At 43.6% G+C, this 13,780-nt stretch overlaps 1 protein-coding gene across 6 annotated transcripts in view; it reads left to right on the top strand.

Annotated features, from left to right (window-relative positions):
* The window catches only part of PDE1A (phosphodiesterase 1A), a 213,518-nt gene that overhangs the window by 10,191 nt on the left and 189,547 nt on the right, over positions 1–13,780 (top strand). Inside the window, exon 1 of one of the 6 annotated variants that reach the window (XM_038751268.1) lies at positions 1,220–1,278. The exons of the other annotated variants lie outside the window; for them this stretch is intronic. The gene's annotated coding sequence lies outside the window, so the exon portion shown is untranslated. Of the gene's footprint in view, positions 1–1,219; positions 1,279–13,780 lie in introns of those variants that run through there. 6 annotated transcript variants of the gene reach the window in all.

The following is a 13,780-nucleotide window of genomic DNA, read 5'->3' as shown; positions in this document are numbered from 1 at the left end:
TCAGAGAAATGCAAATATTTTCATTTATGTCCACAGATCGCCGAAAGAGAAATCCGGACGGTGAACTTTACTATACGTCTGTAGAATTCAACTTTCATTCTCCTTTTTATAAACTTAGTCATCAAAGATTTGGGTTTTCTTTCAACATCTCTCCCGAGCTCTCTGTTTTCCTTCCAGATAAGGTAAATTTTGAAGTCGTATTTACTTCCCTACTAAAGCATTAGGAGGGTGAGGTCATTGGGAGAGCACGCAGGGAGAGAAATTGGGCTAGAAAGCTGAAATCCTTTTTGCCAACAACCTCTTCTAGCTGGAGAAGGCAAAACCCAACTGGATGTCATTGTGTTGACACAGGCATAGTTATTTGACCCAAAATTCATCTGCCTTCTAGACACCTGTATGTACTAAATATCTCTTGGCCCTCAAGGACTTGAAAGACATCAATCAGTAAATCAGTGGTATTTTATTGAGGGCTTTCTATGTGCAGAGCGCTACACATAGAGCTCTTGGGAGAGTACAATACGACCAAATTAACAGATGTGTTCCCTACCCATAGTGAGTTTACAGAAAAGTAAATAAAAACTGGAATCTGCCCAGGCAAGTAGCTAAGATCAGCAGCAAGTATTCTCTGACTTTTACCACTCAATCCCGGCTTCAGTGTACACTACGGCGAAATTCTAGAAATTCTTGAAATAAAAACCTTCAGTCCTAGAAAGATATCACACAGATCCAAGTGCCAAAGCAGGAAAAGGTGGCAAAAATAGCTTGACAAGCTTGAAGGATTAGGCAAGGCCGATTCAGCGGTGAACAACGAATGGTATTTACTGAGCGCTTAGTACAGTGCTCTGCACACAGTAACCCAAGTTGCCTGATTTCTAGTTCTTTGTTCTTTACGCTACAGAGCACATTGCTCCTCAATGGACTACAGTTCCTTCAGCCGTGTGCATATTTTGTATGTGCAGTACTAGATTTAAATTGACATATACTTTCCAGTGTGCATTTCAACTTTAGTGCCTATCTTGCGGTGCTAAATTCCTGAACTTTGGACTACAAGGGAATACAATCATCCCTGGCTTGTAGATCTGTAACCTTATTTCACTTCCTGACCAGAGTAAATCCTAATGGTCTGAGCCCAAGTAATTCTGCTGTCAAGAGCTTGTTAATTGCTGTTCCAGGAAAAGCCATCTCCATTATTTTTTTCACTCTTCTCTGTTGTCCACAGATGATGATCGCTTTGCAGTTTTTCTAAAGTTATCGTTTTAATTTTCTTCAACTGAAAAGGTAAACTATCGAACTAAGAAAATTCTCCATGACTTCCTTTTTTCCCCCTCCCTACTTTGCATTGAGAATTGTCTATGGTCTACAGGCCTTATTATTTTCACCCTAATTGGAAAAAGAGCATATTGAATCCTGCCTCAAAGCCCTTAGGGACAGACAACCTGTAGATTCATGAGAGATAGACGTAAAGCAGATATACTCGAAGCATGATTTCATTTCTCCTAGAAATGAGAGGATAGTTTAGGAACATAAAAAGTTGAGCGTTTATTATCCCGAAACCTTTCCCCTGCAGACGGTAGACTATAAGCTCCCTGTGAGCAGGGTTCACGTCTACAAACTTTACCATATTACATGTTCCCAAGTACTTAGTACAGTGTTCTGCATACAGAAAGCGCTCAGTAGAGAAGCGACGTGGAGTCAGAGAAGCTTTGGAGTCAGAGAACCTCAGTTCTGATCCCAGCTCTGTCACATGTCTGCTGTGTGTCCTTGGGCAAGTCACTTCACTTCTCTGTGCCTCAGTTACCTCATCTGTAAAATGGGGGTTAAGACTGTAGAACATGAACTTTGTCTGACCTGATTAGATTGCATCTACTCCAGCACTCAGTACAGTGCCTGGGCCATAGTAAGTGCTTAACAAATACCACTGAATAAATAAATAAATGAAGCTTGTGAGCTCGTTTTGAGCAGGGGATCATCATCATCAATCGTATTTAGATGTGTCTAAATACGTGTCTAAATATGTGTCAGGGGATGTGTCTGTTATACTCTCCCAGTAGCTTAGTACTGTGCTCTGCATGTAGTGCCCAATCAATGTGATTGATTAATAAATAAATACCATTGATTAATAGATTGACTGATTCTCTTTTAGAGGATTACTGTGCCAGTCTAACTTGTTGCTTGGTTGCTTAGGAAAATAGAGCAGGTTGGTAAAGATGGAGGGGAAAAAAGTCACATCTGCCTGACTCCACAAATGAAAGAGCTCTGGGTCTAATTTTAGACCTCCTCTCCCTGACGACGACCATTTACGAATTGCAGAGGGACAATTATATTTGGGCATTTGGGAGAAGCAGCGTGGGCTAATGATTATAAACCAGGAGGACCTGGTTCTAATCCCAGCTCTGCCTCTCGCCTGCTGTGTGACCTCGGGCCAGTCAGTTTCCTCACCTGGAAAATGGGAATTAAGACTCTGAGCCCCAGGTGGGACAGGGACAGTGTCCAACCTGATTTGCTTGGATCTATCTTAGTCAGTCAGTTATGAACCTTCTTTTGCCCATTTCCATTTGCGTGTCCCTTCTGAGTATTCCTTCTGCACTCTGCTTCTAATAATAATAATTAAAACTGTGGTATTTGTTAAGCTTTTACTATGCTCCCGTCCCCATTATTTCTCTAACTTAATAATAATAATAATTTGGTACTTTTTAAGTGCTTACTACATAACAAGCACTGTGCTAAGCACTGGGGTAGATACAAGTACAGTGCTCTGCCCACAGTAAGCACTCAATACGATTGAAAGAAAAGAAAAAGTTAATCAGATTGGACACAGTCCCTGTCCCAAATGGGCTCACACTCTTAATCCCCATTTTCCAGATGAGGGAACTGAGGCCCAGAGAAGTGAAGTGACTTGCCCAAGGTCACACAGCAGATGAGTGGCAGAGGAGGGATTAGAACCCAGGTCCTTCTGACTCCCAAGCCTGTGCTCTATCCACTAGGCTACATTGTTTCTTGTCACTCTCTCTCTCCCAGGCTGACTATAGATGGAGGTTCTCCTGGTAACTTTGGCTGCCTTTCTGTAGCTGGACTTTATCGCTTAGGCGAAGCAGTGTGGAAAGAGCAGGGACTAGAGTTAAAGGCCCTGAGTTCTAATTCCACTCCACCACTTACCAACTGTGACCATTCATTCAATCACATTTATTGAGCACTGTACTAAGTGCTTGGGAAGTACAAATTGGCAACATATAGAGACGGTCCTAACCCAACAAAGGGCTCAGTCTAGAAGGGGGAGACCTTGGACAAGTCACTTCACTTCTCTGAGCCTCAGTTTCCTCCTCTGCAAAATGGGGATTCAATACCTGTCCTCTCTCCTACTTACACTGTTAGCCCCATCTGAGATCTCATTATCCGGTATCTGCCCTGGTGATTAGTACAATACTTGGCAGCAGCAGTGTGGCTCAGTGGAAAGAGTATGGGCTTTGGAGTCAGAGGTCATCGGTTCAAATCCCGGCTCCGCCACTTGTCACCTGTGTTTCTTTGGGCAAGTCACTTGACTTCTCTGTGCCTCAGTTCCCTCATCCGTAAAATGGGGATTAAGACTGTGAGCCCCACAAGGGACAACCTGATCACCTTGTAATCTCCCCAGTGCTTCAAACAGTGCTTTGCACATAGTAAGCACTTAATAAATGCCATTATTATTATTATTGTTATCATATAGTAAGTGCTTAACAATTACCGCTATTATTATTATTGCCAATAACAATATCTGAGGTTTCCAGAAATGTTTTGATGGGAATGTATTTGAACAGATTACCTTGCATCTACCCCAGTGTTTAGTAGAGTGCCTAGCTTGAAGTGTATGTGCTTAACAAACTCCACAATTATGATTTCTGTATAGATTCTGTAATTTTTCCTGCTGAAAGAAGAGATAAATATTTTAGATGCTCTAATTCCTGCTGAATCAAGTTAGCCCGATGGAATAAATACATTGCCGAATTCTTTTATTAGTACAGAGAACGCTGGGCATTTGGTTTAACATTTCTTCTTGGAATTTCCTGATCTAATATATTAGCATTCATTTATTATACTAAAAGATACATTTTTACCATATATTTTTCATCGTTTTGAATGAAAAACCTGTTCTAGGTTTTTGAAAGGGAGTAGACTTTCTTTTGTTAAAGTGTTTTTTTTTTTTTTAATTTTGAGTAACATTTGGAGCAAATTGCCAACATTATATCACAGTTTTAAAAATTAACCTTTCCAGAAGACTTTGTGAAGTGGTTTTATGAGACTTTATAATTTAATTTCCTGGGTCGCTTCTTCCAAACCATCAGCATGATAAAAAGGAATAATCATTCCTCCGAATCCAGGGGATTCAATCACATGAAATGGCTTTTCCTAAATGGGCAGTGGAATTGTGGAATTTGAATTTGGGGGCTTTAAAGTCAAAGCCTAAAAATTATACACAATCCCAGCTCCTGTCAAAAAGGATTTTCGAATCATGAAAGGGAGATAGGTTGTCCATAATGTATCCTAAGCAACCAGTTCAGTTAAAGTAGATATCATTTCCACAGCCTTCCCTGTGGTGTCCACTCAGTCTTGCGTACTTTGAGTTTGGTAGTCCTTTGGATAATATGCCATGTGTAAAATTAAGCCCCAAGTGCCTTAATTCAGAAGATCTTAAGACTGTATTTCCAACTAGAGAGAAGGAGAATTGTGTGTTGATGCTAACCTTCAAAAATATCCATTTTAGGAGACTTAATTATACTTCAGGTACATATTCATTTTGTGTAGTATGTGTAACACTCTGTGCTAAGCCCTGGGGGAAGTATAAGAAAAGTAAAAGATGTAGCTCCTTCTGTCAATTTTGTTGCCAGCTTGTACTTCCCAAGCGCTTAGTACAGTGCTCAGCACACAGTAAGCGCTCAATAAATACGATTGATTCAAGGAGTTTGCAAAATGTGGAGGAAATAAGTTTACATGAAGTGCAGGTGGTTAGTAATAACTAGTAAAATAGAGTCTTCTGTCATAGCAATAAGAATAATAACAATAATTGTAGAATTTCTTAAGTGCCTGCTATGTGCCAGGCACTGTTGTAAGCACAGGGGTAGATACGAGGTAATCAGGTTGGACACAATCCCTGCCCCATGTGGTGCTCACAGTCTTAATCCCCATTTTACAGATGAGGTAATGAGGCCCAGAGAAGTGGCATGACTTTTTTCCAAGGTCACACAGCAGGCATGTGGCAGACCCAAGATTAGAACCCAGGTCTTTTTGACTCCCAAGCCTTTGCTCATTTCACTATTCCGATGCATAGGACTGATAACTGGCAAAGAGGAATTAATTATAGTGCCAGTGGTTTCCATGGCACCACACGCGCTTTCTTGTCCTGCTGGAATAAGCGCTTTCTTGTTCAGGTTGGACATTGGCTGCAACAATTGAGCAGGTTGGTGGGGTGCACGCTTCCCCCCCTTCAATACCCTACTGAAGGCTCACCTCCTCCAGGAAGCCTTCCCAGATTAAGACCCCCTTTTCCTCAGTTCCCGCTCCCCCCCAATGCCCCAACTCACTCCCTTTGCTCTACCCCACTCCCCGCTCCACTACTCTTGTGTATATATGTACATATCTATAATTCTATTTATTTATATTAGTGCCTGTTTTGCTTGTTCTTGTGTGTACATATAGCTCTAATTCTATTTATTCATATTGATGCTATTGATGGCCTTTTACTTGGTTTGATGTCTGTCTCCCCCCTTCTAGACTGTGAGCCCATTGTGGGCAGGAATTGTCTCTGTTGCTGAATTGTACTTTCCAAGTGCTTAGTACAGTGCTCACAGTATGTGCTCAGTTAATACAATTGAATAAATGAAATTACCACTACATACCACTGATATTGGGTCGTAGTGAATACAGCCCAGCCGCCCACATTAGCCTGCTATTGTCACGGAGTAGTGGCTAGAGCATGGGCCTAAGAATCAGATGGTCATGGGTTCTAATCCCAGCTCTGCCTCTTGTCTGCTGTGTGACCTTGAGCAAGTCACTTCACTTCTCTGGGCCTCAGTTACCTCATCTGGAAATAAGGATTAAGATGGTGAGCCACATGTGGTCAACCTTGCAACTTTTTACCCACCCTATCACTTAATACAGTGTCTGGAACGTAGTAAATGCTTAACCAATACCACAGTTATTTTTATTATCGTTATTATTTTTATATTTCCTGCTTTGCCTAACCACCACACAAAATAAAAATAACACTAGAAAGCAGCAGGTTGTTGTTCTGGTATTTAAGTGCTCACTATGTGCCAAGCACAGTAGTAGATACCATTTAATCAGGTTAGAAGCAGTCCCTGACCCACATAGGGCTCACAGTCTTGATCCCCATTTTAGAGATGAGGAATAGAGAAGTTAAGTGACTTGCCCAGGACCACTCAGCAAGCAAGTGGCAAGAGTGGGATTAGAACCTGGGCTCACTGGTGATTTCAATTGTGATTTAACCATTAATTTCCTCTGCAATTTTTGACCATTTTGGCTCTCAGGTGAATAAGAGCTTAGAGGTAATGTGCAAATGTATCTAGAGGTTTCTCCACCAGAGAGAAAGAAGAGTACAGAGGCTGAAAATATGAAACTTTTGGGGGTGTTTGAGTTCTTTGGGATGAAGGCACTATGCAAATGTTATGGATTTTCAGACGTAAAGCAGGGGAGGAGAAAATTGAGCTACGTAATATTTAGCTATTATAATCTCATGAAAGATTTTGTTTTCCAAAGAAATCTGAAAATACGAAGCTAAGGAAGAGGGTGGTAGTTATTAGTTGTGATTCACTGTTCAAATTGCAGAGTGGGTGAATCCTTTCCATCACATCAGCGGGGACAATGGGGGACCAAACCCATCTTGAACTTTCCAAATTTCAACCTTCCAGTCTTTCCAATCTTGGCTGGCTGCCTTGGTTCTTCTCCTCAAGGTGATGTAGATTTAGGGAATTTCTCCCGTCTCATGTAACGAAACCAGCATCAAGGATGGCGGGGTTGATTTAGGTGGATAGTGGCAAAATCATTTTCAGGAGATGAAATAAGGCAATTGGGTGATGAGGGAGGGAGGCTTGAAATCTCATTTCTTGTCATGGTTTCCTTTCACCAGAAGCCAAGCTTGCATCAGCCCTATCCAGTGACGGTCATTTTTCCATGACAATAATAATAGTAATAGGGTATTTGTTAAGCAATTACTATGTGCCAAGCACTGGGAGAGATACAAGGTAGTCAGTTTGCAAACAGTCCCTATCTCCCATGGGGCTACCAGTCTTAATCCCCATTGTACAGATGCAGAAACTGAGGCCCAGAGAAGTGAATTGACTTGCCCGAGGTCACACAGCAGACAAGTGGCAGTGTCGGGATCAGAACCCAGGTCCTTCTGCCTCCTGCACTCTCTATCCACTAGGCCACATGCTGCTTCTCACAGGATTAGGATAATTTAAAAATCAAGATCCATTGGGAGAAGGAAGGAGGCTGCAGGGTCCCATTTCTGCCTCACTGTGAGGGTCCTTGGGGGTGTCTGCAAGAACAACCCACCAGAACATCCTACCAGCCAGTCCTTAATGAGGCAGGAATCGATCAGTCATGTATGTTGAACTCTTACTGTGTGCAGAACACTTTACTAAGTGCTTGGGAGAGTACAGTGCAGCAGAGTTGATAGACACATTTCCCTGCCCACAGTGAGCTTACAGTCTAGAGGGGGAGACAGACATTGCTATAAGTAGACTGTGAGCCCACTATTGGGTAGGGACTGTCTCTGTATGTTGCCAACTTGTACTTCCCAAGCGCTTAGTACAGTGCTCTGCACACAGTAAGCGCTCAATAAATACGATTGATAAACAAATTATGGCTATGTACATAAGTGCTGTGGGGCTGAGCGTGAGGTGAATAGCAAGTCCCCAGAGGGTATGGTGTCAAACATATAATAAGGGCATATGAGAAGCAGCGTGGCTCAGTGGAAAAGAGCATGCACGGGCTTTGGAGTCAAAGGTCATGGGTTCAAATCCTGGCTCCGCCAATTGTCAGCTGTGTGACTTTGGGCAAGTCACTTAACTTCTCTGTTCCTGTTACCTCATTGGTAAAATGGGAATTAAGACTGTGAGCCCCCCGTGGGACAACCTGATCACCTTGTAACCTCCCCAGCGCTTAGAACAGTGTTTTGCACATGGTAAGTGCTTAATAAATGCCATCATATAAGACAATACAGATGGGAGATGGGGAAAATAAGGTTTAATCAGGGAAGGCCTCATGGAGAAGATAACTATTGTAGTATAGTTATACTATAGTATAGTAGTATAGCCCCTGCTCTCTCCCCCTCCCTCCAGGCTCGCATCTCCTCCTGCCTTCAGGACATCTCCATCTGGATGTCCGCCCGCCACCTAAAGCTCAACATGTCGAAGACTGAGCTCCTTGTCTTCCCTCCCAAACCTTGTCCTCTCCCTGACTTTCCCATCTCTGTTGACGGCACTACCATCCTTCCCGTCTCACAAGCCCGCAACCTTGGTGTCATCCTCGACTCTGCTCTCTCATTCACCCCTCACATCCAAGCCGTCACCAAAACCTGCCGGTCTCAGCTCCGCAACATTGCCAAGATCCGCCCTTTCCTCTCCATCCAAACTGCTACCCTGCTCATTCAAGCTCTCATCCTATCCCGTCTGGACTACTGCACTAGCCTTCTCTCTGATCTCCCATCCTCGTGTCTCTCTCCACTTCAATCCATACTTCATGCTGCTGCCCGGATTATCTTTGTCCAGAAACGCTCTGGACATATTACTCCCCTCCTCAAAAACCTCCAATGGCTACCGATCAATCTGCGCATCAGGCAGAATCTCCTCACCCTGGGCTTCAAGGCTGTCCATCACCTCGCCCCCTCCTACCTCACCTCCCTTCTCTCCTTCTACTGCCCAGCCCGCACCCTCCGCTCCTCCACCACTAATCTCCTCACTGTACCTTGCTCTCGCCTGTCCCGCCATCGACCCCCGGCCCACGTCATCCCCCGGGCCTGGAATGCCCTCCCTCTGCCCATCCGCCAAGCTAGCTCTCTTCCTCCCTTCAAGGCCCTGCTGAGAGCTCACCTCCTCCAGGAGGCCTTCCCAGACTGAGCCCCTTCTTTCCTCTCCCCCTCGTCCCCCTCTCCATCCCCCCGTCTTACCTCCTTCCCTTCCCCACAGCACCTGTATATATGTATATATGGTTGTACATATTTATTACTCTATTTATTGATTGATTTTACTTGTACATTTCTATCCTACTTATTTTATTTTGTTGGTATGTTTGGTTCTGTTCTCTGTCTCCCCATTTTAGACTGTGAGCCCACTGTTGGGTAGGGACTGTCTCTATGTGATGCCAATTTGTACTTCCCAAGCGCTTAGTACAGTGCTCTGCACATAGTAAGCGCTCAATAAATACGATTGATTGATTGATTGATTAGTATGTGATAAGTGTTTGTTATGTGCCAAGCACTGTTCTAATCTCTAAGGCAGATCAGGTTGGACACAGTCCCTGTCCCACATGGAGCGAACAGTCTTCATTCCCATTTAATAGACAAGGAAACTGAGGCACAGAAAAGGGAAATGACTTGCCTAAGCTAACATAGCAGACAGGTGGGGGAGCCGGGATTAGAACCCTCTGACTCCCAAGCCTGTGCTCTTGACACTAGGCCATGATGCTTCTTTAATAAGACTTTGAAGATGGGAAGAGTGGTGGTCTGGTGTTTGTGAAGGGAGAGGGAGGTGGTGGGAAAGGGGTCGGCGGAGAGATAAATGAGATCGGGGCACAGCGAGCAAGATGGAGTTAGAGTGGGGTGGGTGGGTCTGGAGTAGGAGATTAGTGAGGTAAACTAAGAGAGGAAAGGATGATTGAATGCTTTAAAGCTGACGGGCAGGGGTACCTTTAGAAATAATAATAATAATAATGATGGTATTTAAGCGCTTACTACGTGCAAAGCACTGTTCTAAGCGCTGGGGAGGTTACAAGGTGATCAGGTTGTCCCACGGAGGGCTCTCAGTTTTAATCCCCATTTTACAGATGAGGGATCTGAGGCCCAGAGAAGTGAAGTGACTTACCCAATGTCACACAGCTTACAATTGGCAGAGCTGGGATTTGAACCCATGATGTCTGACTCCAAAGCCCGGGCTCTTTCCATTGAGCCACGCTGCTTCTCGTAGAAGCTTCACGCTGCTTGAGCGTAGAACACAGGTCGGGGAGAAAATGCCTCAGAGTTCAAGTTCTACATCCGCCACTTCCCTGCTGGTGAGTTGGGCAAGTTACTTTACCCCTGTGGGCCTCAGTTTCTTCATCTGTAAAATGGGGATGAGATAGACTGAGGGGCCCCCTGTGGGACAGAGACTGTGTACGATCTCATATCTACTCCAGGGCTTGACGCCCTGCTTGGACCATAGTCACTGCTCAGAAAATGTCATTATTGTTATTAGGAGGAAGAAAGACAAACTAAGGGTCATTGACCTGTACTTTCCCATGCAGCTGACAATCTGTATTCCTCTGCACCATAACGACTGTGTGTGGTAGGCTGTCAGCATAACTTCCATCCAAAAGAACATTCAGGTAGGAGGAAATGTCATGCGAAACAGGTTGTTTGCCTGAATCCTCAAAGTTGTCTCTTCTTCCCTAGGGAATGAATGTGAAAGTAGATTTTCTTTCACTTAAAAAGACCAGGGCTAATAAAATTCCAGAAATTCTTGCCTGTCACATTGCTCAAGAACGTAATCAACGTCTGAAAGTTTTATCCTTTTATTAAAGTTATCTCAGAGTTCCAAACACAGTGGTCTAGCTATGGACTGTTGAGAGACCCAACTAAGGCAGACTAGCAGCAGTTAGGAGAACAATCTTCTTAAAGGCAGGGACTCAAAATCAGGAGACCTGGGTTCTGATCCCAGCTCTGCCACTTGCCAGCTGTGTGACTTTAATCAATCAATCATATTTATTGAGGGCTTACTGTGTGCAGAGCACTGTACTAAGCACTTGGGAAGTACGAGTTGGCAACATATAGAGACAGTCCCTACCCAACAGTGGGCTCACAGTCTAAAAGGGGGAGACAGAGAACAAAACCAAACATACTAATAAAATAAATAGAATAGACATGTACAAGTAAAATAAATAGAGTAATAAATATGTACAAACATACATATAAACAGGTGCTGTGGGGAAGGGAAGGAGGTAAGATGGAGAGGATGGAGGGGGGACGAGGGGGAGAGGAAGGAAGGGGCTCAGTCTGGGAAGGCCTCCTGGAGGAGGTGAGCTCTCAGTAGGGCCTTGAAGGGAGGAAGAGAGCTAGCTTGGCGGATGGGCAGAGGGAATTTGGCGAACTTGGGCAAACCCTTTGACTTCTCTGGGCCTCCCCTTAGACTGTGAAACCTCTGTGGGACAGATTCTGTGCTTGCTCTGATTGTATTATATCAACCCTGGAACTTAGTACAGTGCTGCAACATAATAGTAAGTACTTAACATTCATTCATTCAGTTGTATTTATTGAGCGCTTCCTGGGTGCAGAGCACTGTACTAAGCTCTTGGAAAGTACAATTTGGCAACAGATAGAGACAATCCCTACCCAACTACGGGCTCACAGTCTAGAAGACTAGAAGTTCTTTGGGAATTCATGAGGAAGGAGGAGAAAAACCACCAGGAAACCTCTGCTAGGCGAGCCCACTCTTTTAGACTGTGAGCCCACTGTTGGGTAGGGACTGTCTCTATATGTTGGCAATTTGTACTTCCCAAGCGCTTAGTACAGTGCTCTGCACATAGTAAGCGCTCAATAAATACGATTGATGATGATGATATTTTAGAACTGGAGCCTAGCCCCTTCTCCTCCTCGCAACTCCTTGGAGACCACCCATTTTCCTCCAATTTTCCCGAGTTCAGTTGCCTGGCTTCTCAGCTCAGACTCGTCTCTCTCGAGACTCCCCCAAAGGCTTCGATCCTTTGGGAGATTTGTCCTCCAATCCAATCGGAGGAGGAGGGAAGGGGGAGATCCTAAACCAGTTTTGTTTGAAAGAATCTGAACAGAAGTTTTCCAGAAGCCGTTCCTTAGAGAGCCACAAAGCTACTGTGGACGAGTTATGTGCCTCTGCGACAGTAGGCTTACCAGATAAGAACTCCAGAATTGATGCTCATGGTATTTCTTATCTTTGTATGGTCTTTGAAAGTGAAGCCTTCAATAATCATCATTATGAGGTCATTTATCAAGCACTTATGAGAAGGTTTTGAGCTTGGACACGGTTCCTGGCTTACATAGGGCTCACAATCCCCGTTATCCCCGTTGTACAGATGAAGAAACTGAGGCAGCAGACGGGGAAGTGACAGATCCAAAGTCACACAGTAGTCCTACAGCAGAGCTGGGACTCAAAGCCAGCTCTGCTGACTCGCTCCCCTGCTCTTCACCGATGCCTTGCGGCCTCATTCAAGTTTTACAATTTGTCTCTAATATCCCTAGAGAGCCTTCACTTATAGACTCTTGATTTTCACTATTTTCTAGCAGTTTGATGTATTAGTGTTTCAAAATCAGTGAATGGTGGTTGGAATGTGCTAGTTTTTAAAATTTGATCCTTCACAAATATGAGAAGAATAAGATGAACAAGTAACTGTCCCTGTGTGGCAATATTTGTTTGAAACTGGTTACTTGTGTTTTAAAAGTGGAATTTTCAATCTGTGGAATAATTCAGTGCGGACTTGGAATGATAACTTGAAATCCTTTCTGGTTGGTTTTGTTTGGAATTAATGAAACCACTTAACACAACTCAGCTCACCAAATTACGCTGACTGTACTTTCCTTTTCTACTTATCACAGAGAAGTGAGTGCCATTTCAATGGCTTTGCTATTCCTCCCACCTACCAAATTCCAATCCAAGTGTCACTCAGAGCGCAGACTTGGTAATTCATGAAAAACAAATCATGATATCAAACAGTCATATTTCAATCAATCAAAGCATTTATCTTGCACTTACTGCATGCACTGTACTAAGAGTTTGTGAAAGTATGGTTGAATTAGTAGACACATTTCCTGCCATCAAGGCATTTAATAATAATAATAATAATGATGATGATGGCATTTATTAAGCGCTTACTATGTGCAAATCACTGTTCTAAGCGCTGGGGAGGTTACAAGGTGATCAGGTTGTCCCACATGGGGCTCACAGTCTTAATCCCCATTTTACAGATGAGGTAACTGAGGCACAGAGAAGTTAAGTGACTTGCCCAAAGTCACACAGCTGACAAGTGGTGGAGCTGGGATTTGAACCCATGACCTCTGACTCCAAAGCCCGGGCTCTTTCCACTGAGCCATGCTGTTTATAATCTGTCAGGGGAGAAGCAGTGTGGCCTAATGGAAAGAGCAGGGGCCTGAGAGTCAGAGGATCTGGGTTCTAATTCTGGCTCTGCCATGTGTCTGCTGTGTGACGCTGGGCAAGTCACTTAGCTTCCCTGCGCCTCATTTACCTCAGCTGTAGAAAATGGGGATTGACTGTGAGCCAAAAGGGAGACATAGACAGTATTCAACCTGATTAGCTTGTATCTACCCCAGCGCTTAGTACAGTGCTTGTCATGTGCTTAACAAGTATCAGTTAAAAATGAGACAAAGTAGAATTGATTACAAGATGGAAAAAGAGTAGTAAAGCATTTAGTATATAAGTGCTAAGGAGATAGAGGGTGTTGAGTCTTCTTTTAGGAGGCATTCAGATGGTGTTATATAATTGTTCTTTATTTTCAAAATAAAATTGTGAGATTCAATCTATTCGCAATAAAGTTAAAATCAAGT

This window comes from Tachyglossus aculeatus, chromosome 9, assembly GCF_015852505.1.
Source record: "Tachyglossus aculeatus isolate mTacAcu1 chromosome 9, mTacAcu1.pri, whole genome shotgun sequence".
In the NCBI taxonomy this organism is placed as follows: domain Eukaryota; kingdom Metazoa; phylum Chordata; class Mammalia; order Monotremata; family Tachyglossidae; genus Tachyglossus; species Tachyglossus aculeatus.
The sequence above is the reverse complement of the archived record's forward strand: the minus strand, read 5'-3'. Positions and strand labels throughout refer to the sequence as shown.